Raw genomic sequence first — 24,994 nt, 5'->3', positions numbered from 1 at the left:
AGTGAAAGGAGGCATGCAGGAGGAAAACACCACAGGCAAAACAATTCACTCTTTTGGAAGCAGGACAATTTTTTTCCCCTAAATTTCTCCCCAGAAACCTGAACCTGAAGTTCTTCTCTTTGCCTTTGTCTTTACAATCCTGGTTTGGGGACAGAATGTTTCTTGATTTAGCTGTTCAGAGTATCTGAATCTGTTTCTCTCTGTACTCACTGAGTCCCTGCCATCTTTTGCCTCTCTCTCCTGTATCTCTGGGTGTGTGTGTGTGTGTGTGTGTGTGTGTGTGTGTGTGTGTGTGTGAGAGAGAGAGAAAGAGAGAGAGAGAGAGAGGGAGGGAGGGAGGGAGGGAGGGAGACAGAGAGTATGCTGTGAGATAAGTATTCTCACCTGGGGACTCATTTCTAATTAAGTAATTCAGGACCAAGACCAAGAGGCTAAAATGCACAAAACAGAATAAAACCTCAGATTAGAAGGAAAATGGCTCAAATGGGTCCCTATCTCTGCTAGTTCTAGTTAAGCAAGCAAACAAAATGGTCTGGGACAAATGATTATCTTAGGAAGATTAGAAGAAAATGTAATTAGCTCCCAAGTTTCTTCCTGTTTCCTCAGCCTTCTTCCAGTCTCCAACTCCCCAGTCGTGAATTTATCCAAGCCTCCCTTATCCACACCAAAAAAAGTCCCTACTGCAAAGCTGGGAGGGTTAACAGAGCTGGTAGCCCCGCCAGCCAGCTAACCAAAGGAGACAGCCGGTGAGGCCCCGAGCCCGCCCCCAGCCGAGCCGCCCAGCCAATGGGAGCTTGTGGGGAGTGTGGCGCTGCGTCCCATTGGCTGCCTACCTAAGTGCATAAGAAAGAAAGAGAGAGGCAGGCAGGGGAGCATTGTTATCTTAAGACGCTCAGCTGGTGTCTGAGTCTGCAGGTGAAACTGGCTAGGTACGAAGCTTGGAGTCGGAGCAGAGACACGCCGGGCTGCAGCCTGGGATGGAATCCGCTCGCCTCGGAAGCTGCTCTGCCCGCGGCTGCTCGGGCAGCCCGTTCGCTAAGCTCGGAGGATTCCGTTAGCACTTGCACAGGGATGTGCACCTGCCGTGCGCGGCGAGCGCCTGGGCAGGTCTGCAGGCATACGAGGGAGCGGTGAAGCAGGAGGAACTGTCTCTACCCATGTGCAAGGCAGTGATTCCGGGAGAGAGACAGGGTGAGTGAGTCTCTTTAGAGTTGGAAGGAAGGCACGATCTTGGTTTTCTCTTCGGAGGAGGGACAGAGGATTCCCCGGGTCGGGTTTGGTACTTTCCTTCCCTCTCCACCCGCGTGCGCCCCGGCCCAGCGTCGAAGCCCCACTTCAAACATGCTGTGGGTGCCGGGCATCCTTGCTGCTCAGCTGGAAGGCAGCAGGCAAGTGGTCTGACGGCGGCGGCGGCGGCGGCGGCGGCGGCGGCGGCGGCGGCGGCGGCGGCAGCGGCAGCGGCAGCGGCAGCAAAGCGGGTAGCAAGGAATTTGAAAAGAGACATCGACTCCCTTTCACACGCTGAGGGGGAGGCATTCACGTTTCCCCAAATGAGAAGGAGCCACGAGAAATCATGAAGTAAAAACTTTGGAAAGCTGCCACTGGAGATGTTGCACAAAATCCTGGAATCTTTCAGGAGTCTCCTCCCAATCGGTGGAGGTTTGGGGAGCAGCTGATACAGCAAGGAGGGCTCTTGCAAGGATTCAAGGTAACAGTGCAGGGTTTTGGTAGTTTTTCTCCATTCCCTTTTCGTTATATTTTTGGTGTGTCTCTTGGTAAGGGGATCGTTTTGCCCTCCTACAACCCTCTTGCCCTGGTGTCTGGCAGTTTCAGGCAGAGGGAATGATCCCCACCTCTTAGTTTCTGTCTTGTGGAGCTGAGCAGTGGACTTTGGGGTTTAGCTAGAGATCGTCCTATTATTGCCTCCTGGTGTTGCACGGCTGCCGCACGACTTGGGCACTCTGCCTGACCTATATTGCTTTTGCCTGGTTTAAGTCCTCAAAGTTAGTGCAACTCCCATGAGCTTCAGAAAATCCAATCGGACTGCATAATTGCAGAAGATGACAAGGACTTCTCCATGCCCAGCAGATGCTGGACTGAACTGTACACGGTTCACTATGTTTGGGATGGAGGTTGTGATACATGATAACACATGTTCACAGGTATTCACATGTTCCTAGAGCTATATTCACATGTCCATAGAGCTCCCTGGTATGTCTCTAGAGGCCTGTCTCTTTCTCCCATGCACATGCAACCAAGAAAAAAAAAAAAAAACAGATTGAAGAGTGAACCCCTGTGGGTTGCAAATAGTCTCCCCGGGTGGTGGCAGAAACCCCATTGATTGAGTTGAACCTGGCAGTGCGCTGGAGGCACTGGGGAGAGCATTGCTGTGCTGGAAGGAGGGGCACACTGAGATTATCTGGTGATCTCTCTCTCTCCCCGGTTCTGTGATCAGCTGGGTACACAGTCTAATGCTGCCTATGGTATGTGTGTGTGTATATATATGTGTGTGCCTGTGCTCACAGCTGTATGCAGGAAGCAGGCTGCCGCTAGAAGAAGCATGCTTGTGCAGCTCTCTGCCCAGGCCCCAGATGCCTGGAGTGTTCCTTCCTAGTAGAAATATGAACTTGGGAGCTGCTCTTCCAGCCCAGAGGAGTTTTCTCCTCACCAAGTAGTCCCCCTGCATGGTACATATTTATCCAGAGTATATAGACCTAAGCCAAATATGAACTAATAATCAAGCTAATGTGCTGTAACATGATTGCACAGACGCCTCCATAAAGAACTGTGTGTGTGCTCTTCCTAGCTCTGGGAGTCAGGTGTCCCGAGCAGGAGCAAATGTTTTGTTAAAAGGATAGCAATTATAACAAGCCAGGCTTCTAGCTGCGTAATCTGAGCCTTATCCAGCAGGGACAATGATATGTCAGCACAGAGCAATCTGGAGGATAAAAGGTATAGTGTAAGTCAAGTATTTCTGCCTCTGTCCTTCTCCAGACATGTGCATGTGGAAGGGACACTCTTTCTGACCATGCCTCCTGGAATACAGGGCAATGCCAGCATTAACCAAGCAGCTAAAGTATTTTACAAAATCCCCTGGGGGGCAGTCTGATGACATCAGGCAACAGCAAAGTGATATTCGAGTTTGTGTGTTTTCCCTCTTGACTTCCCACAGTTATGTGTATGTTATTTGTTTAAGGCAGGACCCTCTGGAGTTCCCTCCCATCCAGAATAAGTTGCTTTGCAGCACCGGGGGCATGACCAAGCAATGCTGACACAATGACCCTGAAATCTTATCAATATCATAGCTGTTGCTATACATATATATACATTCTTTTTAGCTGCTGCCTACTGTGGGGAAAGATGCATGCTTTGCTTCTTTGAGGAGCGATATGATTTGAGCTGGTACAGAGCCTGGATACTGTGAATGTTTGAGGGAAAGGAAGCAAATGTCAGACCATGGTCTTCCCTGTTGGAGGGCAACTGGCACCAAAGGGTTTAACAGCTATTCTGCAGCCATGGAGAAGACAGAAGCATCCCTGACTCTTGCTTCTCCCTCCTCACCAAAAATGGGGCTGGCTTTATCTCCCAGAATGGAGTGCTGTGTGCTGCAGTATGGCCACAAGAAAGGAGAAAAGGAGGGAAGGGCTGGGGAGGGAGGAGGGTTCCTGCTCCGCTAGCATTGGGCCAGACTCATGGGTGGGGAGCATCTTCCCCATTTAGGCCCTTAAGATCATCCTCTGGGTTTTCCCTTCTGGCCTCCTAACAGGTTGTTTACTGAGAAAGGCCAGAGGGCAAAGAACATCCCTGCATCATCCACTCCTTCCGATGCCCTTTCCCAAGACACAGGCCAGCCACTGGGGAGTGTCGCACCAAAAACATCCCCTCTGAGACAGTGCTCCAAAGTCCCTCCCCAGCTCACAAACAAGAGGTAATCAGAAGGGACTGGAGACATCTGCGTAGGCACTTTCTGCTGAGTGGGATGCTTAGTGTTGAGAGTTCCCACTCAGTGTTTTGTTTTCCCCACTGTGCTGTGTATTTTTGGTGATTCAACTCTTTCTCTTAGATAATAAGACCTTGTATACATTTTATAATTGCATACTCTTCCAAAGGGTTGGGAGCATTTTAGGGAGCTCATCTCATTAATCCTCACAGGCCTTATAGCCTCCTTTATCTTTGATTACCCTGAGAAGGAGACTAGAATGAGTTTAGCCTCCTTCTTGGAAAAAGGAGGGCAGAGGACCTTGGAAAGATGAACTGTTTTACTCTGGGTCACACAGCAATTAAGGGAACCTATGGAGTAGGGTGTGGGTCTCATCATTCCCAAACCAACCCCAGACTCTCCTGACTCCTCCTAAGAAATGGGTTAATCTTAGTAACTGTGATTCGATTCAGCTGTTCTGTACTTGACAGGAATGGGAGGTTGCAGTGACACAGGCTTTGCCTCTGGCTCTGACCTAAGGGCTGTGAGGGATAAAAGTCTTATAAGACTTTGTCTTTGCCCTCAATGATCTTACATTCTAGTTAGGAAAATAGGCTTACATCTGGGAGAAAGGTAAATGACAACATACATTCTAAACAGCAGTTCAATACAAGAGACTCTTGAGGCGGACCTAATTAATCTACAGTTGATTTGCACAGATAATGAGAGCTATCAGTATTCCAAGGAAGGAGAATTAGAGTTGTGCCATGGGGGATAGGGTGGGATTTGTTTGGAGAGGGAGAAATGGGAAAAAGATTCCAGCTGACAGAGAGGCTAACTGCAGCACAGCTGAGAAGGCTGGAAACTTCAAGTCTTGCATGTTTCCATGGGGTTTGCCCTAAACCGCTGCTCCACTTGGATCCTGGAAACAGCTTACACCTGGGTTAATTACGTGAAGCAGGGATTGGCCTAGAGGAAGCTGCCCTCAGATCAGGCAGAGGGCTTTGAAATGTTGGACATCTCATTAGGCACGGAAAATTACCTAAGCCTTCTATCCACCCTCAAGCCTAATCCATATATTATGGGAAAAACAGTGCTCAAGGTCAGGGAGCTTAACAACATATCAAAATTTTTGGAGAAAGATATTGGGGGAAAGTAGGCAAATTTCAAGAGAACGCGAGAAAATCTTCTCATATATTTTTTTAGACTCAGAATCTCCTAAGAGAGAGCCTTGATTTCCCTTCATTTCCTGTTTCCCCACCCAAATATCCCTATTGGGGTTTACATGGAGCCAGCAAAATGCCAAAGCCCTCAGGCATTTAGCATGGAGGAGAAGATTTTCAGTCTTAAGATTCTTGGCGTGCCCATGTACAAAACCTCTCATCTCCCCTCCTTTTCCTTTTTAATAAAACATATGCTGTAGCAGTCACAAAGGAGGAGACCACAAAAGCAGAAGGGGTGGGCGCGGTATTGCCCGCAGCTGTACCATGAGGTACTCTGATTGCTCAGCTGAACAGCAGAGCGGGGAGGTAGTCTGCCAGCCTGGGCAGTACCAAGGGAGGACCAAGGGCTGCATGGCATCAGGAGAGGGCTTTGACTGGTCAGCCACACACATTTGCTCCAACAGTGAGCCTTGTTTCCCAGAGAAAAGGTCAAGGGAAAGCATAGGTCCTGTGAGAGGACTGGTGTAACCCTATTCCTTGGTCTTCACTTGATTTGAGACATCTATTCACTCTACCTGTCATTGGTTGCTTCGGTGGCCCCTTCTGACATGGACAAAATTCTGGTGGGGCACTAAGAGTGAAATGACTTGCCTAAAGTCATGCCATCATTGCTCTCAGGTCAAGAGGAAAATCCCTAAGAACATAGTCTGTTTGATTGCTTCGCCCCCGGAGTTCATTCTGGGGACAAGTCCTGAGGGATACGGATTTTCTCTTGAAAATTCTCCCAAGGCCTTGTTGTCACCTTTGTTTCCTGTGTTAAATGACCCTGCAGCTGGTGGGTGGGACTGAAGCATTTTTTCTTTATTATTCACAAGTATCTGCTGCCACGTTTGGGGGCTAAGGCAGAGGTCCAGGCCCACGGGCATGTGGCTAGTGATTGTACGCTAAAGCCTCTTCCATTTGGGAGTGAAGAGAGAGGCAGCTCAGTTATACTTCAGACTATGGGCAGCGGTGGATGGGTTTCATCTGATCTCTCTGGAAACTGTCACTCTGCCATGCAGATGGAAGTACAGTTGAGGAACATTATTATAGCATGGAATCCTCAACAGCCAGTTCCATCATTCCTTTCACTGAAGCTCACATGAAATGCAAATATATCTGGGATGCTGGATTGAGCGAAGGGTGGGCAATCTGATACTTCATGGGACTGAGCGCTGCCCCACACTGTGCTATTCATATGGTGGCCACTGGCTACATGTAGCTCTTGGAGCACTTGGATTGCATGTTGTCAGTGTAAAAATACACACTGAATTTTGAAGACTTGGCTTGAAGGATAAGAATGTCAAATATCTCAGCACTGCTTCTTTTAATATTGATTACACGTTAAAATGATAATATTCTGGATATATTGGGTTAAATAAAATATATTAAGATTAGTTTTACCCATTTCCTTTTACTTTCTAATGTGGCTATTAGAAAAGTTAAAATTATATATGTGGCTCTCATTCTATTTCTTTGGGGCAGTGCTGGTCTAATCCTGCAGAGTAGTGACAGAGAATGTGGAGAAAGGACAGAGGCTTGAAACAAGAGGAGCCAGAAATATAAAAAGAGAGAACATGGAGGGAGGGATTGTGAGTAGCCCAGAGAGTGTCTGGTCATGTATTTCTGAAATCGAAAGCCAAGGAGGGCACAGATAGCTTAAGTTGGCTTATCTGATGGAGACCTTATCAACAGTGACTCAGCCCACCCTCAGCATTTGTGGAGCATTGCCGCTTCCAGTTCACATGCAAACAGTCATCAGGTAGGAGGCCTGGGGATTTTATCCTAATATTTTTGGTTTCTGCCTGACAGTAGAAATAACCAAGTTAATTATCTTTAGGGTCTTACTCCGAAGTCTGAGGACACACCAATTGGGATGAGCTGGGTCCGTTTGACTTTCAAATCTCTTCCTTCTCATGTCTACCATATTATCATCTTTTCTTGGGAGAGTTCTCCTTCAAACCAGTCATGTTGATGGTGTGATGGGGAGAAAGAAAAGTCACTGTTATATGTTAGAGATTCTTTTGTGGACCTATCAGAAGAACGGGGAGAAGACATCATGATTGAATTTTATTTAATAAGTATGGATTTGAACTCTATAATTCACTTATCACTATGATCTTATTATTACCATTTGTTGCAATAAGGTTTGGCCACAACTGGAACTCCTCATATATATATATATATATTTTTTTTTTTTTTTTTCCTGCGGTACGCGGGCCTCTCACTGCTGTGGCCTCCCCCGCTGCGGAGCACAGGCTCCGGACGCGCAGGCTCAGCGGCCATGGCTCACGGGCCCAGCCGCTCCGCGGCATGTGGGATCTTCCCCAACTGGGGCACGAACCCGTGTCCCCCGCACCGGCAGGCGGGCTCCCAACCACCACGCCACCGGGGAAGCCCGAAACTCCTCATATTTGGTGAGCATTCTATAGTTTACAAAATGCTTTACAAGCTTTCTCTCACCTGATTTTCACAACACCCCTGTGGGGTGGTTAATACCTCCATTCAAATTTTTCCATGATCTGCTCCCAAACTACCTTTATTACTTTATTTTCTGATCCGTCTCTTTGTATGAACTTCATTCAATCTTGCTTAATCAAACTGGTCTACTTAACTGTTCTTTGGTGTTCACTATGTTAAGTAGGGATCGTTACTCATTGAGCCTCAGTTTTATCATCTATAAAAAAAGATAATGCCCCATCCCTCGATCCGCTGTTCTAAATATTAAATGAGATAAAATACATAAGGAGCCAAACACAGTTCCAGGCACATGACAGATGCTCAACAATTGTCAACATCCTTTCATACAAAACATCCTTCACTTTGATGATCGCCAAGATTAAAATGTCCAAAGGTGAACTCGTTATGTACCCATTTCACACATAAAATGATTCCCCTCTCCAAATTCTCTGCTTTGGTTAATGGGACAACCAATCGCCCAGCGACAAAATTAAGAAATACAGTTGTCTTGTGCTCTGCTTTCTCTCACACAGCCCCTCACGTCCAATCAATCCCCAATGACAAGCTCTACCTCCTGATGATTTCTCAAAGCCATCCTTCCTCCCTCCCTCCCCACCCTCCCCTCCCTCGTCAGCTCTCACCCCTCTCACTTGGACTTTCCCAGTACTTGGTCTCCCTGTCCCCTCTTTTGAGGGCCAGCCAACCCAGCCTCCTCGTTGCAGCTGGGGTGATCTTTCAAACCGGTAAATTTGATTATGCTCCTTCCTTTACTGTGCTTCTGCAATGACTCCTCACTACTGTTGGAATAAAACCCAAGTTTCTTAGCATCACAAGCAGGAGACCCTTCACGAGCTGGTCCAGCAGCTTCTCCTTGCATCTCTCCATTTCCCCCTGCTCGCCCCAGCTACCTAAACTACAGGCAGTTCCCTCAGTATTCCGAGGCTGTTAGATGTGCTGTGTTGCTTTTCTGGAGAACCTTCCCTTGCCCTGTTCTCTGTTTCCTGAGGGTTATCGAGCTTTAAGACTGTAAGGGTGGGCTTCCCTGGTGGCGCAGTGGTTGAGAGTCCGCCTGCCGATGCAGCGGACACAGCTTCGTGCCCCGGTCCGGGAAGATCCCACATGCTGCAGAGCAGCTGGGTCTGTGAGCCATGGCCGCTGGGCCTGCGCGTCCAGAGCCTGTGCTCCGCAACAGGAGAGGCCACAATAGTGAGAGGCCCGCGTACCGCAAAAAAAAAAAAAAAAAAAAAAAGACTGTAAGGGTGATCTCCTCTGTGAAGTCTCCCTGAGACTCTGGGAAGGAATTAATTGTCTCCTCCTTTACACCGCTGCACAACTCACTCAGACTCTGTTTTTGTATTGTAGCCACCACATTGTAGTGATTTGTTTATATGGCCCTGTCCTGCACTCAGAGGCAGGGTTGGGACTGGGGTTCTCAGACATATTTGTCAGGAACTATTTATTCAGTATATTATGAATATGTGCCAGGTACTCTTCTTAGGCATTGGATATTCTACAGGGAACAGCAGATAAAAGCCCTGCCGTCAGAATGCTTACATTCTAGAGGGTAGATAGGAGGATAATTATAATAATGATTATTATCGACATAGCTGATAATAGTAGTACTTTAAGTACACTTTAGTAGTACTTATGTGTCTGGCATTACACTGAAGGCTTTCCATACATTAACTCATTTCCTTCCCATAATGATTCTATGATTCCCCTTTTAATAAATCCTGTATTCGCATTTGACAGATGATGAATTGGAAGCCCAGCAAGGTTAAACAATTTGTTCAAGCTAGTAAGTGGAGTGGCTGACATTCTAACCCAGTTTAGATCCTGAGTTCACGTTGTTTATTAGTATGATATCCATAAAGAGGAACATGTAGACAAATGAGATAATTTCAGGTACTAATATGAAGAAAAGTATCAAAATCGAGCATAGTAGGAGAGAGTGATTGCGATGGTGGTCAGGGAAGGTCTCTTTGAGAAGGGAACATTTAAGTTGGAAACTGATTTGTCAGTTGAGGAAGGTAGAAATCCCAGGGTGGGGTAGAACCGGGGGATCTAAAGAAGAGAAATTGTGGACTCAGTGTAACCAGAGTTCTAGCTGCCGTGACGATCATCCCCCACTGCAGAAGGTACAAGACTCAGTGGCCCGGGGGTGGGGTGGGGGGGATGTCTTAGGGAGCAGTAAATTGCCCACATGTTGGCAAACCTCTCTCCAATCGGTCCACTTGTCCCTTCTGTTCTTTGGGGTTAAGACATATCTCACGAGATGTCTGGTTTGCTGCTCTCCACAGAGGTAGGAGGTGTGGACACACATACACACGCGTACTCATGTGCGTCCCTGCTCTGCTAAACCACTTTATTTCACTTCTCTCCCATGAATGACGTGTCACTCAGAGCCTTGGTGAAGCGATAGGCACAGGCACAGCAAAGAGGCTGGAGACAACCCAGAGGCATGAGCGAAAGGGGAAAAGAAAATTATTTTTTAACAAGATGAGAAGTGAATTGGACTGGAGGGAGAAATGGGAATTTCATCAGGGAGGGGCATATAGTCTGGGGGTGCTTCTGAGATGCTGACAGTTGAGCTGGATGGTAGTTTGCACTGTAATTTTTCTTATATATGTATATATACATACACATACACACATGTATATTCACATGCAACACTCCACATATATACACATACATACATATGTATCTTCTCTATGAATATTTCTGGTAAGGTTAAAAAAAGAAATGATTTGGAGAGCAGATAAAACGTGGGTGGGGCAAGTTCATACCTATTTAATATATATCCTAAGCCTACTTTATGAAAAAATTTGTACTAGGCTTGTTTTTACTTATATTATCTCATTTAAGTTTTATATCAGCATTATGAAGTAAGTATCATTCCTGTTTACAGACAGAAATTGAGGAAGACAAGGCCCAGAGCAGCTGACATTCAACCCTGGGCTCTTGTCCCTGCACCATGCCCTCTGCCTTCCACACAGGAAAGTTCTGACAGTCAGCAAGGGTGGTAGAAAAGTACCCTGATTTCTGGGTCAGACACACTTGGGCTTCAGTCTAGTCTTGGTCACTCACTAGCTGTGTGACCCTGGATACATGACACAACCTCTCTGAGCTTCAGTATCCCCATCTAGTAAAATGGAGAGGATATCCCCGTACATCATGAAACACAAACATCATGACAGTTAAAGGCAATGATTGAAAAACAGCAAAGTACCCGCCACACAATAGACATTCAGAAAAAGGCAGCTGCTGTTTTTGTGTCCCCAAGTATTAAAGCTCATAAGACACTGACTTCCATGGAGAGCAGTGACGGCATTTAGTTGTGGTCGGCGAGAGTCAGGTACTAGCTTGGGTATTTGCTGTTGGATGCCGGTGCATCCAGACCTACCTGGCAATGGTTACGATATGCCAGGCACCATGCTAAGTGCTCTCCAGGCATTGCTCATTTAATCACCTAATGACCCTCTGAGAAGGGTGGTTATCTTCTGCTTATAGATGAAGAAATTCAAGTTCAGAGACATTAAATAACCCGAGGTCACACAGCTTGGAAGTGGCAGAGCTCACATTTGAACTCAGGTCTGTCAGATCCCAAAGCCCATGCTCTTCGACACAGGGCTTTCAGTGTGATCATCGTCTTAGGTTATGTCCAGGGCAAAGGGCACCTTTGTGGTCAACGTGAGGTTAACTGCTCCAGAGGTCTAGGCTACATTGGCTAGGAAGGCGATGGAAGCATTCTTACCCTCAGGGTATTTCTGGAAAAGGCCCAAAAGGTTGGTGCGCATTCAAAAAAGCTGCAAAGTTTCAATTGCAATGCTTTACACATATTGGGTACTTAAGATGTGTGGGATGAATATTTCTCAATATTCAGTGCCTCTTTCTCAATACAGGTGTACTCCATTTTCAAAAGAGCAGGCTTGCAAAACAAATAAGAGTTGAGTGTCCTTAGGCTTGGAGGAAAGGTTTCCCTGAATTACACAAGGGTATATTAGCAGTGGTTCTAACCTTTTTAAAAAGCAGTAGAAGACTCTAATCAAATAAATACTTACCTAGAATTCCAATATATGAAGCAGATAAAAGTAGACCTCCCTGACTGAAGCAGGCCTAGGGTCCTGGAGCTCCCTCACCTGTCGCTTCTCTTTCCTCACCTGCAAGTGGTCCCTGAGACACCTCCTTGGAACCTAAAGGCTGTTCAGAAACACATTGAAAACCACCATACTACAGAATTCCTTTAAAAAGCAAGGCTTGTGATTCATTTTAAATAACAGGTGACATACTAAAATTGATTTAAAATAGACTCTCATCAATGCCGACACACCTGTGAAGTTCAGGGAGCCTAGGACAAATCCCTCTTGTTCTCCATGTTCTCAGTGATTGAAGATGCTTGAAGTTCAATGCCTATGAACAAATGCCTGCTGTGTGTCAGGTACAGTGCTAGGCACTGAATGTACCAGCTGTGTGATCTTTAAGTCAGTTCTAACCACTGCCTAGGAGATAGACACCATTATTCCCATTTTGAAGATGAAAAAAATTACAGAGAGGTAAAGCCAATTACCCAAGATCTCACAGCTAGAGTGACTAGTGGAGCTGGGACTTAAACCCCAGTCACAGGATGGGTTAGAGAGCCAGGGCCTTGCCACCAACCCCTGCAACCTATTCAAGCATGTATGGAGAGGAACAGTGCTTCTCTCAAAGTTTCTTACTTTTTCCAATACTCCTTAGCTGTGAGATTTTCAGAAAAACTCTCTCTGGACCCTCTGGCCTTCAATGACTCTGCTTTCATAGGGCACTCAGGTGACCCAGGAGCCAGGCTGTGGTCCTCCCTCACCGTCCTGTCCTTTCCCTTCCGCGGCCCCAGCCTCAGGAAGAGTCTGGCCATCAGGGCAGGGGTGACCCCGCTCTGTCCCTTACTCCGGGGGCCTTGTATAGCATCGTGAGCCCGGGCTGAGACGGTTGATTGGCGCTCTGGTGGAGTCTGGTAGCCTGGAGATGGGGCTTCCAGGAAGTGTGTGGGGTGGGTCTGCGGAGGGAAGTCCTTGGAATCCCCTTGAGGTATAAGAATGCTTAAGCACTCATTAAGGAGGGCGGGGGCAGTTAATTTCTGCCTCCCCCTCACTCGGTGTTCAGCCATTTAGCATATTATAACTACGCCGGCGGGCAGGAGCAAGGGAGGTGGATGAGCAAGGGAGGTGGATGAGCAGTGCTCCGGTGGGTGATGGGGTCCTCGGGAGCTCCCCGCACGTGCCTCTTCCGCTTTCCGCAACCTTGGCCCTTTGGGATTTGAGCCCTGCAGAGTAACACAGCAAGGTCAGCATCCTCCTGAAGCCTCGAGGCACTGGAGACCCCTAGAGGCAGAAGGCTGTGTTACAAGCCCCCGGCCTTGAGGCGCAGGCGAGGTTCTTGCCTGGAGGATGCTGAGGAGTGGTTGGAACCTTTGTTAAAACACTTACCTGTAAGTACAGTCCTGGCAAGCTCCAAAGGGACAACGGAGGACGTGTGCGTGCGTGCGTGCGTGTGTGTGTGTGTGTGTGTGTGTGTGTGTGTGTGTGTGTTAGAAGCAATACTTTGGTCCTTCCGCCTTCCCTCCCTCCCTGCCCCACCAGCTCCATCAAAATATCTTTTCCTCAGGGCCCTTGACACGTCTCAGTAACCTGATCAACTAATTTGTGCTGAAGTATTAATGACTAATAATGATTTAATGTGCTGCCCTCTCAATTAACACTTGAGCATTTCGAAACATAAATTCACAGATTTTAACCCAAGCAGGAGACTGGTGTTTTTCCCTTTTGAGAGGAGCTGTAGGCCCCTCAAAAGGGACCGTACCGACAGCTGCCTATTCAGTACATTGGCTGCATCCCTCCTGATCTTAGCAAGGTTCGGAGGCGTTATGCAGGGGCTCAAGCAGAATTTCCCAAAGGCTTGCTCTAATCCACAGTCCTTAAAAGCAGCGCCTTGTGCTGGTGGTGGGAGAACATAAGACACCTCATCTCCTCCTCTTCCTTCTCCAAAGCTAAATGGGGATTTATTTGACTGAGAGAAACCCAAGGCAACTGAGCCCGTGACAACACCCCTATAACCTTTGTTAAGAAACCTGCAGTGCAAGAATTGGCCTAGATGCCCACTGATACCTCAATATCGTGTCTGTAGATGTTTAATGTGCTTTCAGTTACAGATGAGATGACCTAGTCATGGGGAGAATAGGCTCAGGGACTACTAACTTGGGTTCAAGTCATTGGCAAGGTCTGCCATGTACTAGCTATGTGACCGTGACAAGTTGCTTGCCAAGTTACTATGTAAGCCTCAGTTTCCACATCCGTAAAATGGGTATATTCTGTACTCATATCATGGGATAGTTTTGACTATGAAATGAAATAATGGAGAATTAGCACTTCCTATAATGTCTGGTACATAGAGAGTGCTCAATAAGTGACAGTTCTTTTTCTTTATCATCTTATTTTCTTAAATTTTAATTATTTTTGCACTATCCCAAATTTTCAATGCAGGGCAGCATACATATGAGGTATTTATTACCTAAAGCAGGTGTAGCAACCCAGCCTCTTAGGTGTGGTTGGCTTGATAATGAACTAGATTTCTCTCCAGGTGACAGCACTGTATGAGACTTTTCTTTCCTCTGCTTGGTTTCTTTAAATGTACCTCAAAAATGCAGTGAGTGAAATGGATTCAGCAATGACTTAAAAAGACTTAATGCATTTTGGAAAGAAAAGAAAAGCCACAACAAAAACTGGTTTGTTTCTGTGATATATGGTTCATGTGATATGACAAAAATCCACTTTTATGCTTAGGAAAATTGGCTAATTTTAACACAGTTGACACATGGCATATGCATATAGAGTCATGACGGATTTTGCTCAGGCAAACAACAGAAGAACACAGGGCCAGTGACAGCTCTGTTAGGCTTTAGTTATTTAAATTCTTATTTAGTGGCAGACCTGCTCCTCATAGGAGAGCAAAGTGAAATGGAAAATGGACTCACTGTGGCCTCAGGTGCTGGATATTTGATCATAAATATATCAGTGACTGAGCTTGGGACACAGACACTGTGTTGTCGTGAAATGAGTGAGAAGAGACTGAGGCATCTACCAATATAGCAAGCTTTATGTGCAAGAATGTGGACAGTTTATTATAGAGATATTATCTGGATAAGAGAGGAGAATAGTGCAAAGGACACTGAATTGTTGAGCCACCCTGATCTGGGGCAACTCCTGAGCTTTGCCTGCTCAATTTTCCCATTGAACACGTGGATGATTTTTAGACTTCAAATATTACTTATAATGTCCTTGAGGGTCCTCTGGCTTATAGCTCTGCATAAATAACACAGTGGGGAATTCCACATATTTTCAGTTACTGCTAGTTAGGAGAAAGAGACTACATGTGAAAATAAATGGCTATAAAAGTTGCACATGAAATGAGGAGTGATTATGAAAAGTTTAAGACAGAGATAAGCCCTCTATTGTCCTGATGTCCCTCCGGTAGATCCTTCCCACGTTCACGCCTGTGTAGGTCAGCCAGATACCTGGCCCCATTATAGCCTCATAATATGCCTTCTATTTGACTCAAAATAAAAAAAGCCATTTTATTTTATTTTATTTCAAGGGAATATTTAATTAGTGACTGCAGAGGAAAAACGCTGAACAGCTCAGAGAAGGTTTATGGTTCAGGTCTGCAGGACTCAGCAATCTGACATTCTAATCCTGTTATTTCTCACCTTAAACTGAACAGAGTCAGCAGGGTTTTTGGGGTTTTTTTTCCCCTCCCCCTAATTCATATCGCTATTAGGTTTCCTCTCCCCTTACTTCCCACTCTCATCCTTTGCTTCATTTGCCGCCTTTGTCCTGTTTCCTACTGCATTTTTTCCCCAGGATATCAAAAACAAACCAAAAAACATCTTCATTTGTGACTGAGCCACGTAAGAGAGAAATTAATTCTTCCTCTCCCTACTTTAATTCCTAGAAGGAGCCCCCTACCCCCGAATCCTATGTGAACTCGATTACTAAGGTGACTGCGGCCAAGGCCCTACAATGATTCCAGGCAAGATGCTAAGTGTCCCCAGTTCCCTTCTTAATTATAGACTGTAAACACCTTGAAGGCAGGATCTGAGTCATCTTTGTCATTGTATCCCCAGCTCCTTGGCACAATACCTAGCACAGGGAAAACTTTTACTGTTTATGCAATTAAACCAGCAAACAAACCTCACTATTTATACCACAGTCTACACTTTTCATTAAGATAGGGACTTCTGGGAAGTTAACAAGTATTCTTCCTATTAAGGAAATTTAGTATTCAGGATTTCAAATGTATAGAATTCCAAAATTAAGGAAGTGTTTTCTTTAAGGCCACGGTTCTCGAAATTTAATGTGCACCTGGAGAACTTGTTAAAATGCAAAATCTTCAGGCCTGATTTCAGAGTCTGATTCTGTAGGTCTTGTGTGAAATTCAGAAACCTGCATTTTAACAAGCAGGTAATATAGGGACCACACTTTGAGAAACACCATTTTAAGGCAATCCAAATGAAATGTTACCCAACTTGGTTTGGTAGAACTTTAATGTCCCTTAAGTAGTTAATGGGTGTCATGTAGAATAAAAGTGTCTGTGCTTGGAAAAGTTGGGGAACAGAGTACTTTCCCCTCTTACACCCATCCCCTCATACACAATTGTAGGTTTACAATACATGTAGCATGTTAGAAGATCCGAAAAGTTCTGCAATAAAGAAATCGTTTCAACTTTGTTTAACCAAATATTTCCAATATGCCTGGACCTTGAAACTTTTACTTATTTAAATTTAATTTGTTGCTGAACTTAATATGTTGCTTAATTTGATATGGAAAACATTGCCATAAGGGAGTGAGCAACACCTACTGGAAAAAGGTGATATTGCAGGCCAGATCTACTACTAATTAAATTGCCCAAGGAGAGAATGAACAAAGCGAGTGCGGAGTTGGGGGAATCACTAACCGTGGGGATATCTTGTAGTCTGGAGATGTGTTTGGTATAATAGCCATAATTTGTTAAGCATTGGCTATTTCCCAGGCATGACTCTACATTTTATTTGTAATAGGTACTAACTCATTTTTTTCTCAGAAGAAGCCGTAAGTCAGATACTTTTATTATTCCCATTCACTGAAAATGAAATTGATATTCTAAGAGGTTAATAATTTGCTCAAGATCCCAGAGTTAGGAAGTGATGCAGTGGGATTTGAACCCAGGCAGTCTGCCTCTAGAGCCTACCCTGTTAACTGCTCTATCAGCCTCTCCTTCAGTAGTGAGGTTCTGGAAATTTATGCCCGGGAGGAATGACAGCTCCAGCAGACATAACCTGTTCAGGAGCCATGCTACCTCAGTGCCTGAGGATTCTCTCCTATACATGAGGGCCTGGGATCATTGCCCCTTATTCATCAGAGAATTTATTATAATGACCACCTGAACCTCTGAAAGATTTTGCTGTACTTAAAGACAGAATATGCTTAGCAAAACAACCTGACAAAGATGATTCATGGACAGCAATTAGGTGCAGAATTCTGTGCCTACCAAATCCCAAACTGAGTTGAAGATCTGAGCATCCTGCTGACACCTTGGTATGGAATGCAGTAGTCTGGCCCTTGTCTTTCTACCCCACTCTCAACTCCCTCATTGTTCCTGAGCATGGGAGGTATACCTGAAGGGCCAAGCTGGGCTGGATGACACAGTTCCAATGTTGGCTTTTGGCAAGTTACTTCACCTCCTTGGCCCTCGGTTTTCTAATCTTAATAGAAAGAGAGGAGAAGAGAGACAAATGATACCTACATTGTTATAAGAAATATATTTGTGTATATATATATATACACACACACACATACACACACACACACACACAAATATATATGCATACACACATATATATACATTGTATATATACATATATACATACATTATGTGTGTGTATATGTATATATACACATATATGTATATATACACATATATACAGTGCTTACGCACAGGGAAGGTGTTCAGCTTCTTGTTCCTGTACTGTTAGGGCCTGGGGATGACATAGTACAGTAGGAGACCTTTGAGAAAAGGTCAGGACCTTCAAAGGTGTTAATGTGGACGTAATGGGAAGTCAAAGTTATAACCCTGGGAAGTGCGAAGGAACTGAGGAGTGAGAGGGAATTGGCTTCAGGATCCTGGCTCTCTTCCAAAATGCATGTGAGATGTGGGTCACTGGGACTTACAATCCAACCAGGACTCCTGGTTACTTCAATTTCCTCCTTTGTAAAAATAGGGATAATATTAGTTATAGGCATATTTCACTAGGGATCTCTGCATCTTCTTCATTAATGAATGCTGAAGTATCACATGACAGTGAGGAAGAATTTTCCAACCCTGATTCCCAGAGAATTAATGTGTTCTAAGCATCACTTTACACACCCTACAAACATAAACTATAGAAGCTGAGATTTAGACAAGTTTTTTATTAGCCTGAGGTCGTGTAAGTGGGAGAGGCAGAGTCTGAACCCAAGTCAGGTCTGTCTAACCCAAATCCCTGATTCTTCCTCTCAACCACTTGGAGAAGGTAGGGGAGGAAAGAAAGGGTAGACATCTGTGGACTGGCTCTCCAATCATGGGAGCTTAGAAAGAACTGCTCAAAATCACCTCAGGATCGTTGGGAAATAAGCCTTCCCAGCACCCCTCTTATACCCCAAGTTCTCTGACTTCCTAAGTCAGCTGTTTCCTGCTGTTATTGTGTACCCATCTCTTAACACAAAATGCTTATGGTGCCTCCAGGCTGACCATCAGCCACCAGCCCCAGAAGCCCAAAGAGATATCTGGTCTTAGTCCTTGGCTACTTCAAAGGTCTCCCTTTCTGAACTTGTTCCTCTGGACTCTGAACCCTGTGACTGTTATGAGCCTTAGTGGAAAGTTCTTTCTTTCCAACCTTAGCACATACACCCACCGAAATGAGTTCTCATGCAATTTTCCTTTGGGTCAGGCCTCATGAATCCTGAGCACAGGCTCAGGAACAGAGCAGAGACAGGGCAGTCCATCCCCTGGGGCTTCACATAAAGCCTGGATGATCAGCTGGTGGGAAGGAGGAGGAAAAGGCGGGGAGTTTAACCAAAATGGACCTTCTGGAGGCTTTCCTAACCACTCCTGTGTGTAGAGTCCTGCTCTTCTGCTCATAAGGAGTAAAATTTCTGTTTCACTTATTTCTTCATACAGTAAGTCATTAAGATCATGACGTCTAACAACTAAGTTGGCTATGGATTTATCATTGTTGGCCGAAGCTGAGCAGAGCGTACAGAGGGGTTCATAACATGATTCTTTCTACTTTTATATATGTTTGGAAAAGTTCTATAATTAAAAGGATAAAAAAAGTTATGGATTCTGGGGTGAAAGAGTCTTGAGCTGAAATTCTAACCCAACAACCAGCAACCCAACAACTTTCCTGCTGTGTTATCTGGGGCCAGTGATTTAAATTTTCTGAGCCTTTGTTTTCTTATCAATATAATGGAGTTAATATATCTATCTAAAAGGAGTATTGTGGAAATTAAACAAAATAAATAACGAGCTTAGCACAGTGACAAGTCCAAAATAAGTGCTCAGTAAATAGCAACTATCAATGTTGTTGTTATTATTGTTTATCTTTGTTGTTAGTGATATTCTGTGAGTTCCTTATAGCAGGTATTGTAACTCATTGAGTTTCATTTATTTATTTATTTATATTTATTTTTATTTAAAAAAAATTTTACTTTATAATGGAGTTTAGTTGATTTACAATGTTGTGTTAGTTTCAAATGTACAGCAAAGTGATTCAGTTATACATATATATATATTTATTTATTCTTTACAGATTCTTTTCCCATTTAGGTTATTACAGACTTACAGAATATTGAGTAGAGTTCCCTGTGTTATACAGTAGGTCCTTGTTGCTTATCTATTTTATATAGAATAGTGTGTCTATGTTAACGCCAAACTCCTAATTTATCCCTCCCCCCAACCCTTCCCCTTTGGTAACCATGAGTTTGTTTTCTAAGTCTGTGAGTCTGTTTCTGTTTTGTATATAAGTTCATTTGTATCATTTTTTTAGATTCCACAAATAAATGATATCATATGATATTTATCTTTCTCTGACTTACTTCATTTAGTATGATAATCTCTAGGTCCATCCATGTTGCTGCAAATGGCATGATTTCACTTTTGGGTGGCTGAGTAATATTCCATTGTATATATATACCACATCTTTATCCATTCATCTGTTGATGGACATTTAGGTTGCTTCCATGTCTTGGCTATTGTAAATAGTACAATGAATATCGGGGTGCATGTATCTTTCTGAGGTATGGTCTTCTCCAGATACATGCCCAAGAGTGGGGTTTCACTATCATACGGTAACTCTATTTTTAGTTTTTTAAGGAACCTCGATACTGTTCTCCATAGTGTTTGTACAAATTTACATTCCCACCAACGGTGTAGGAAGGTTTCCTTTTCTCTACACCCTCTCCAGCATTTATTGTTTGTAGACTTTTGGGTTTTTGGCATCTTTATTGGAGTATAATTGCATTACAATGTTGTGTTAGCTTCTGCTGTATGACAAAGTGAATCAGCTATATGCATACATATATCCCCATATCCCCAACCTCTTGTGCCTACCTCCCATCCTCCCTATCCCACCCCTCTAGGTTGTCACAAAGCACCGAACTGATCTCCCTGTGCTATGCAGCTGCTTCCCACTAGCTATCTATTTTATATTTGGTAGTGTATATATGTCAGTGCTATACTCTCTTTTTGTACCAGCTTATCTTTCCCCTCCCCCGTGTCAAGTCCATTCTCTACATCTGCATGTTTATTCCTGTCCTGCCCCTAGGTTCATGAGAACCATTTTTTTTAGATTCCATATATTTGTGTTAGAATATGGTATTTGTTTTTCTGACTTACTTCACTCTGTGTGACAGACTCTAGGCCCATCCACCTCACTACAAATAACTCAATTTCGTTTCTTTTTATAGCTGAGTAGTATTCCATTGTATATATGTGCCACATCTTCTTTATCCATTGATCTGTCGACGGACACTTGGGTTGCTTCCATGTCCTGGCTATTGTAAATAGAGCTGCAATGAACATTGTGGTACATGACTCTTTTTGAATTATGGTTTTCTCAGGGTATTTGCCCAGTAGTGGGATTGCTGGGTCATATGGTAGTTTTATTTTTAGTTTTTTAAGGAACCTCCATACTGTTCTTCATAGTGGCTGTATCAATTTACATTCCCACCAACAGTGCAAGAGAGTCCCCTTTTCTCCACACCCTCTCCAGCACTTACTGTTAGTAGATTTTTTGATAATGGCCATTCTGACCGGTGTAAGGTGATACCTCATTGTAGTTTTGATTTGTATTTCTCTAATGATTAGTGATGTTGATCATCTTTTCATGTGTTTGTTGGCAATCTGTATATCCTCTTTGGAGAACTGTCTATTTAAGTGTTCTGCCCATTTTTGGATTGGGTTGTTTGTTTTTTTGATATTGAGCTGCATGAGCTGCTTGTATTATTTTGGAAATTAATCCTTTGTCAATTGCTTCGTTTGCAAATATTTTCTCCCATTCTGAGGGTTGTCTTTTTGTTTTGTTTATGGATTCCTTTGCTCAGCAAAAGCTTTTAAGTTTCATTAGGTCCCATTTGTTTATTTTTGTTTTTATTTCCATTTCTCTAGGAGGTAGGTCAAAAAGGATCTTGCTGTGATTTATGTCATAGAGTGTTCTGCCTATGTTTTCCTCAAAGAGTTTGATAGTGTCTGGCCTTACATTTAGGTCTTTAATATATTTTGAGTTTATTTTTGTGTATGGTGTTAGGAAGTGTTCTAATGTTGTTCTTTTACATGTAGCTGTCGAGTTTTCCCAGCATCACTTATTGAAGAGGCTGTCTTTTCTCCATTGTATATTCTTCCACTTTGATAAAGGTCACCTCCTTTATCAAAGATAAGGTGACCATATGTGCGTGGGTTTCTTTCTGGGCTTTCTACCCTGTTCCATTGATCTACATTTCTGTTTTTGTGTCAGTACCATACTGTCTTGATTACTGTAGCTTTGTAGTATAGTCTGAAGTCAGGTAGCCTGATTCCTCCAGCTGCATTTTTCTTTCCCGAGATTGCTTTGGCTATTTAGGGTCTTTTGTGTTTCCATAAAAATTGTGAAATTTTTTGTTCCAGTTCTGTGAAAAATGCCATTGGTAGTTTGATAGGGGTTGCACTGAATCTGTAGATTGCTTTGGGTAGTATAGTCATTTTCACAATGTTGATTCTTCCAGTTCAAAAACATGGTATGTCTCTCCATCTGTTTGTATCATCTTTAATTTCTTTCATTAGTGTCTTATACTTTTCTGCATACAGGTCTTTTATCTCCCTAGGTAGGTTTATTCCTAGGTGTTTTATTCTTTTTATTGCAGTGGTAAATGGGAGTGTTTCCTTAATTTCTCTTTCAGAGTTTTCATTATTAGTGTATAGGAATGCCAGAGATTTCTGTGCATTAATTTTGTATCCTGCTACTTTACCAAATTCATTGATTAGCTCTATTAGTTTTCTGGTAGCATCTTTAGGATTCCCTATGTATAGTGTCATGTCATCTGCAAACAGTGACAGCTTTCCTTCTTCTTTTCCAATTTGTATTCCTTTTATTTCTTTTTCTTCTCTGATTGCTGTGGCTAAAACTTCCAGAACTCTGTTAAATAATAGTGATGAGAGTGGGCAACCTTGTCTAGTTCCTGATCTTAGAGGAAATGGTTGCAGTTTTTCACCATTGAGGATGATGTTGGCTGTGTGTTTGTTATATATGGTCTTTATTATGTTGAGGTAAGTTCCCTCTGTGCCTATTTTCTGGAGGGTTTTTATCATAAATTGGTGTTGAATTCTGTCGAAAGCTTTTTCTGCATCTATTGAGACTGTCATGTAGTTTTTTGTTTGTTTGTTTGTTTGTGGTACGCGGGTCTCTCACTGTTGTGGCCTCTCCCGTTGCGGAGCACAGGCTCCGGACGCGCAGGCTCAGCGGCCATGGCTCACGGGCCCAGCCGCTCTGCTGCACGTGGGATCTTCCCCGACTGGGGCACGAACCCGCGTCCCCTGCATCGGCAGGCGGACTCTCAACCGCTGCGCCACCAGAGAAGCCCTATCATGTAGTTTTTATCCTTCAGTTTGTTAATGTGGTGTATCACATTGATTGATTTTTGTATATTGATGAATCTTTGCATTCCTGGGATACACCCCACTTGATCATGGTGTATGACCCTTTTAATGTGCTGTTGGATTCTGTTTGCTAGTATTTTGTTGAGGATATTTTCATTTATGTTCATCGGTGATATTGGTCTGTAGTTTTCTTTTTTTGTGACATCTTTGTCTGGTTTTTGTATCAGGGTGATGGTGGTCTTGTAGAATGAGTATGTGATTGTTCCTCCCTCTGCTATATTTTGGAAGAGTTTGAGAAGGATAGGTGTTAGCTCTTCTCTAAATGTTTGATAGAATTGACCTGTGAAGGCATCTGGTCGTGGGCTTTTGTTTGTTGGAAGATTTTTAATCATAGTTTCAATTTCGGTGCTTGTGATTAGTCTGTTCATATTTTCTGTTTCTTCCTGGTTCAGTCTCGGAAGGTTGTACTTTTCTAAGAATTTGTCCGTTTCTTCCAGGTTGTCCAATTTATTGGCATATAGCTGCTTGTAGTAGTCTCTCATGATCCTTTGCATTTCTGCAGTGTCAGTTGTTACTTCTCCTTTTTCATTTCTAATTCTTTTGATTTGACTTTTCTCCCTTTTTTCCCTGATGAGTCTGGCTAATGGTTTATCAATTTTGTTTATCTTTTCAAAGAACCAGCTTTTAGTTTTATTGACCTTTGCTCTTGTTTCCTTCATTTCTTTTTCATTGATTTCTGATCTGATCTTTATGATTTCTTTCCTTCTGCTAACTTTGGCATTTTTTTGTTGTTGTTCTTCTTTCTCTCATTGCTTTAGGTGTAAGATTAGGTTGTTTGTTTCAGTTTTTTCTTGTTTCCTGAGGTAGAATTGTATTGCTATAAACTTCCCTCTTAGAACTGCTTTTGCTGCATCCCATAGGTTTTGGGTTGTTGTGTATTCATTGTCATTTGTTTCTAGGTATTTTTTTATTTCCTCTTTGACTTCTTCAGTGATCTCTTGGTTATTTAGTAGTGTATTGTTTAGCCTCCATGTGTTTGTATTTTTTAGTTTTTTTCCTGTAGTTGATATCTAGTTTCATAGTGTTGTTGTCAGAAAAGACACTTGATATGATTTGAATTTTCTTAACTTTACCAAGGCTTGATTTGTGACCCAAGATATGATCTGTCTTGGAGAATGTTCCATGAGCACTTGAGAAGAAAGTGTATTCTGTTGTTTTTGGATGCAGTGTCCTATAAATATCAAATAAGTCTTTCTGTTCTAATGTGTCATTTAAATCTTGTGTTTCTTTATTTATTTTCATTTTGGATGATCTGTCCATTGGTGAAATTGGGGTGTTAAAGTCCCCTCTTTGTAGACTTTTTGATGATGGCCATTCTGACTGGAGTGAGGTGATATCTCATTGTAGTTTTGATCTGTATTTCTCTAATAATTAACGATGTTGAGCATCTTTTCATGTGCTTTTTGGCCATCTGTATGATTTCTTTGGAGAAATATCTATTTAGATCTTCTGCCTCTTTTTCAATGGAGTTTTTTGTTTTTTTGTTATTGAGCTGCATGAGCTGTTTGTGTATTTTGTAAATTAATCCCTTGTTGGTTTCATGGTTTGCATTGATTTTCTCCCATTCTGTGGGTTGTGTTTTCTTTTTTTTCTTTTCTTTTCTTTTTTTTTTTTTTGCGGTACGCAGGCCTCTTACTGCTGTGGCCTCTCCCATTGCGGAGCACAGGCTCCAGACGCGCAGGCTCAGTGGCTGTGGCTTATGGGCCTAGCTGCTACACGGCATGTGGGATCTTCCCGGACCAGGGCACGAACCCGCATCCCCTGCATTGGCAGGCGGACTCTCAACCACTGCGCCACCAGGGAAGCCCCTGTTTTCATTTTTTTTATTGTTTCCTTTGGTGTGCAAAAGCTTTTAAGTTTAATTAGGTCCAATTTTTTGTTTTTGTTTTCTTTAGGAGGTGGATCCAAAACGGTATTGCTGCACTTTATGTCAGAGTGTTCTGCCTATGTTTTCCTCAAAGAGTTTTATAGTCTCTCGTCTTACATTTAGGTCTTTAATCCAGTTATTTTGGTATATGCTGTTAGAGAATGTTCTAATTTCATTCTTTTACATGTAGCTGTCCAACTTTCCCAACACCACTTGCCAAAGAGACTTTTCCCCATTGTATATTTTTGCCTTCTTAGTTGAAGATTAATTGACCATAGGTGTGTGGTTTTATTTCTGGGCTTTCTATAC

The 24,994-nt window shown here is 43.3% G+C and overlaps 1 protein-coding gene across 2 annotated transcripts in view; it reads left to right on the top strand.

The window, feature by feature from the left end:
- Positions 1 to 865: 865 nt before the first annotated feature.
- BRINP2 (BMP/retinoic acid inducible neural specific 2) overlaps positions 866 to 24,994 on the top strand; it is a 117,783-nt gene continuing 93,654 nt past the window's right edge. For both annotated transcript variants that reach the window (XM_004269792.3, XM_049715632.1), the window contains exon 1: positions 866 to 1,708. The gene's annotated coding sequence lies outside the window, so the exon portion shown is untranslated. The remainder of the gene's footprint in view (positions 1,709 to 24,994) is intronic.

The sequence above is a fragment of the Orcinus orca genome, chromosome 1, assembly GCF_937001465.1.
Source record: "Orcinus orca chromosome 1, mOrcOrc1.1, whole genome shotgun sequence".
NCBI classification, from domain to species: Eukaryota; Metazoa; Chordata; class Mammalia; order Artiodactyla; family Delphinidae; genus Orcinus; species Orcinus orca.
The sequence above is the reverse complement of the archived record's forward strand: the minus strand, read 5'-3'. Positions and strand labels throughout refer to the sequence as shown.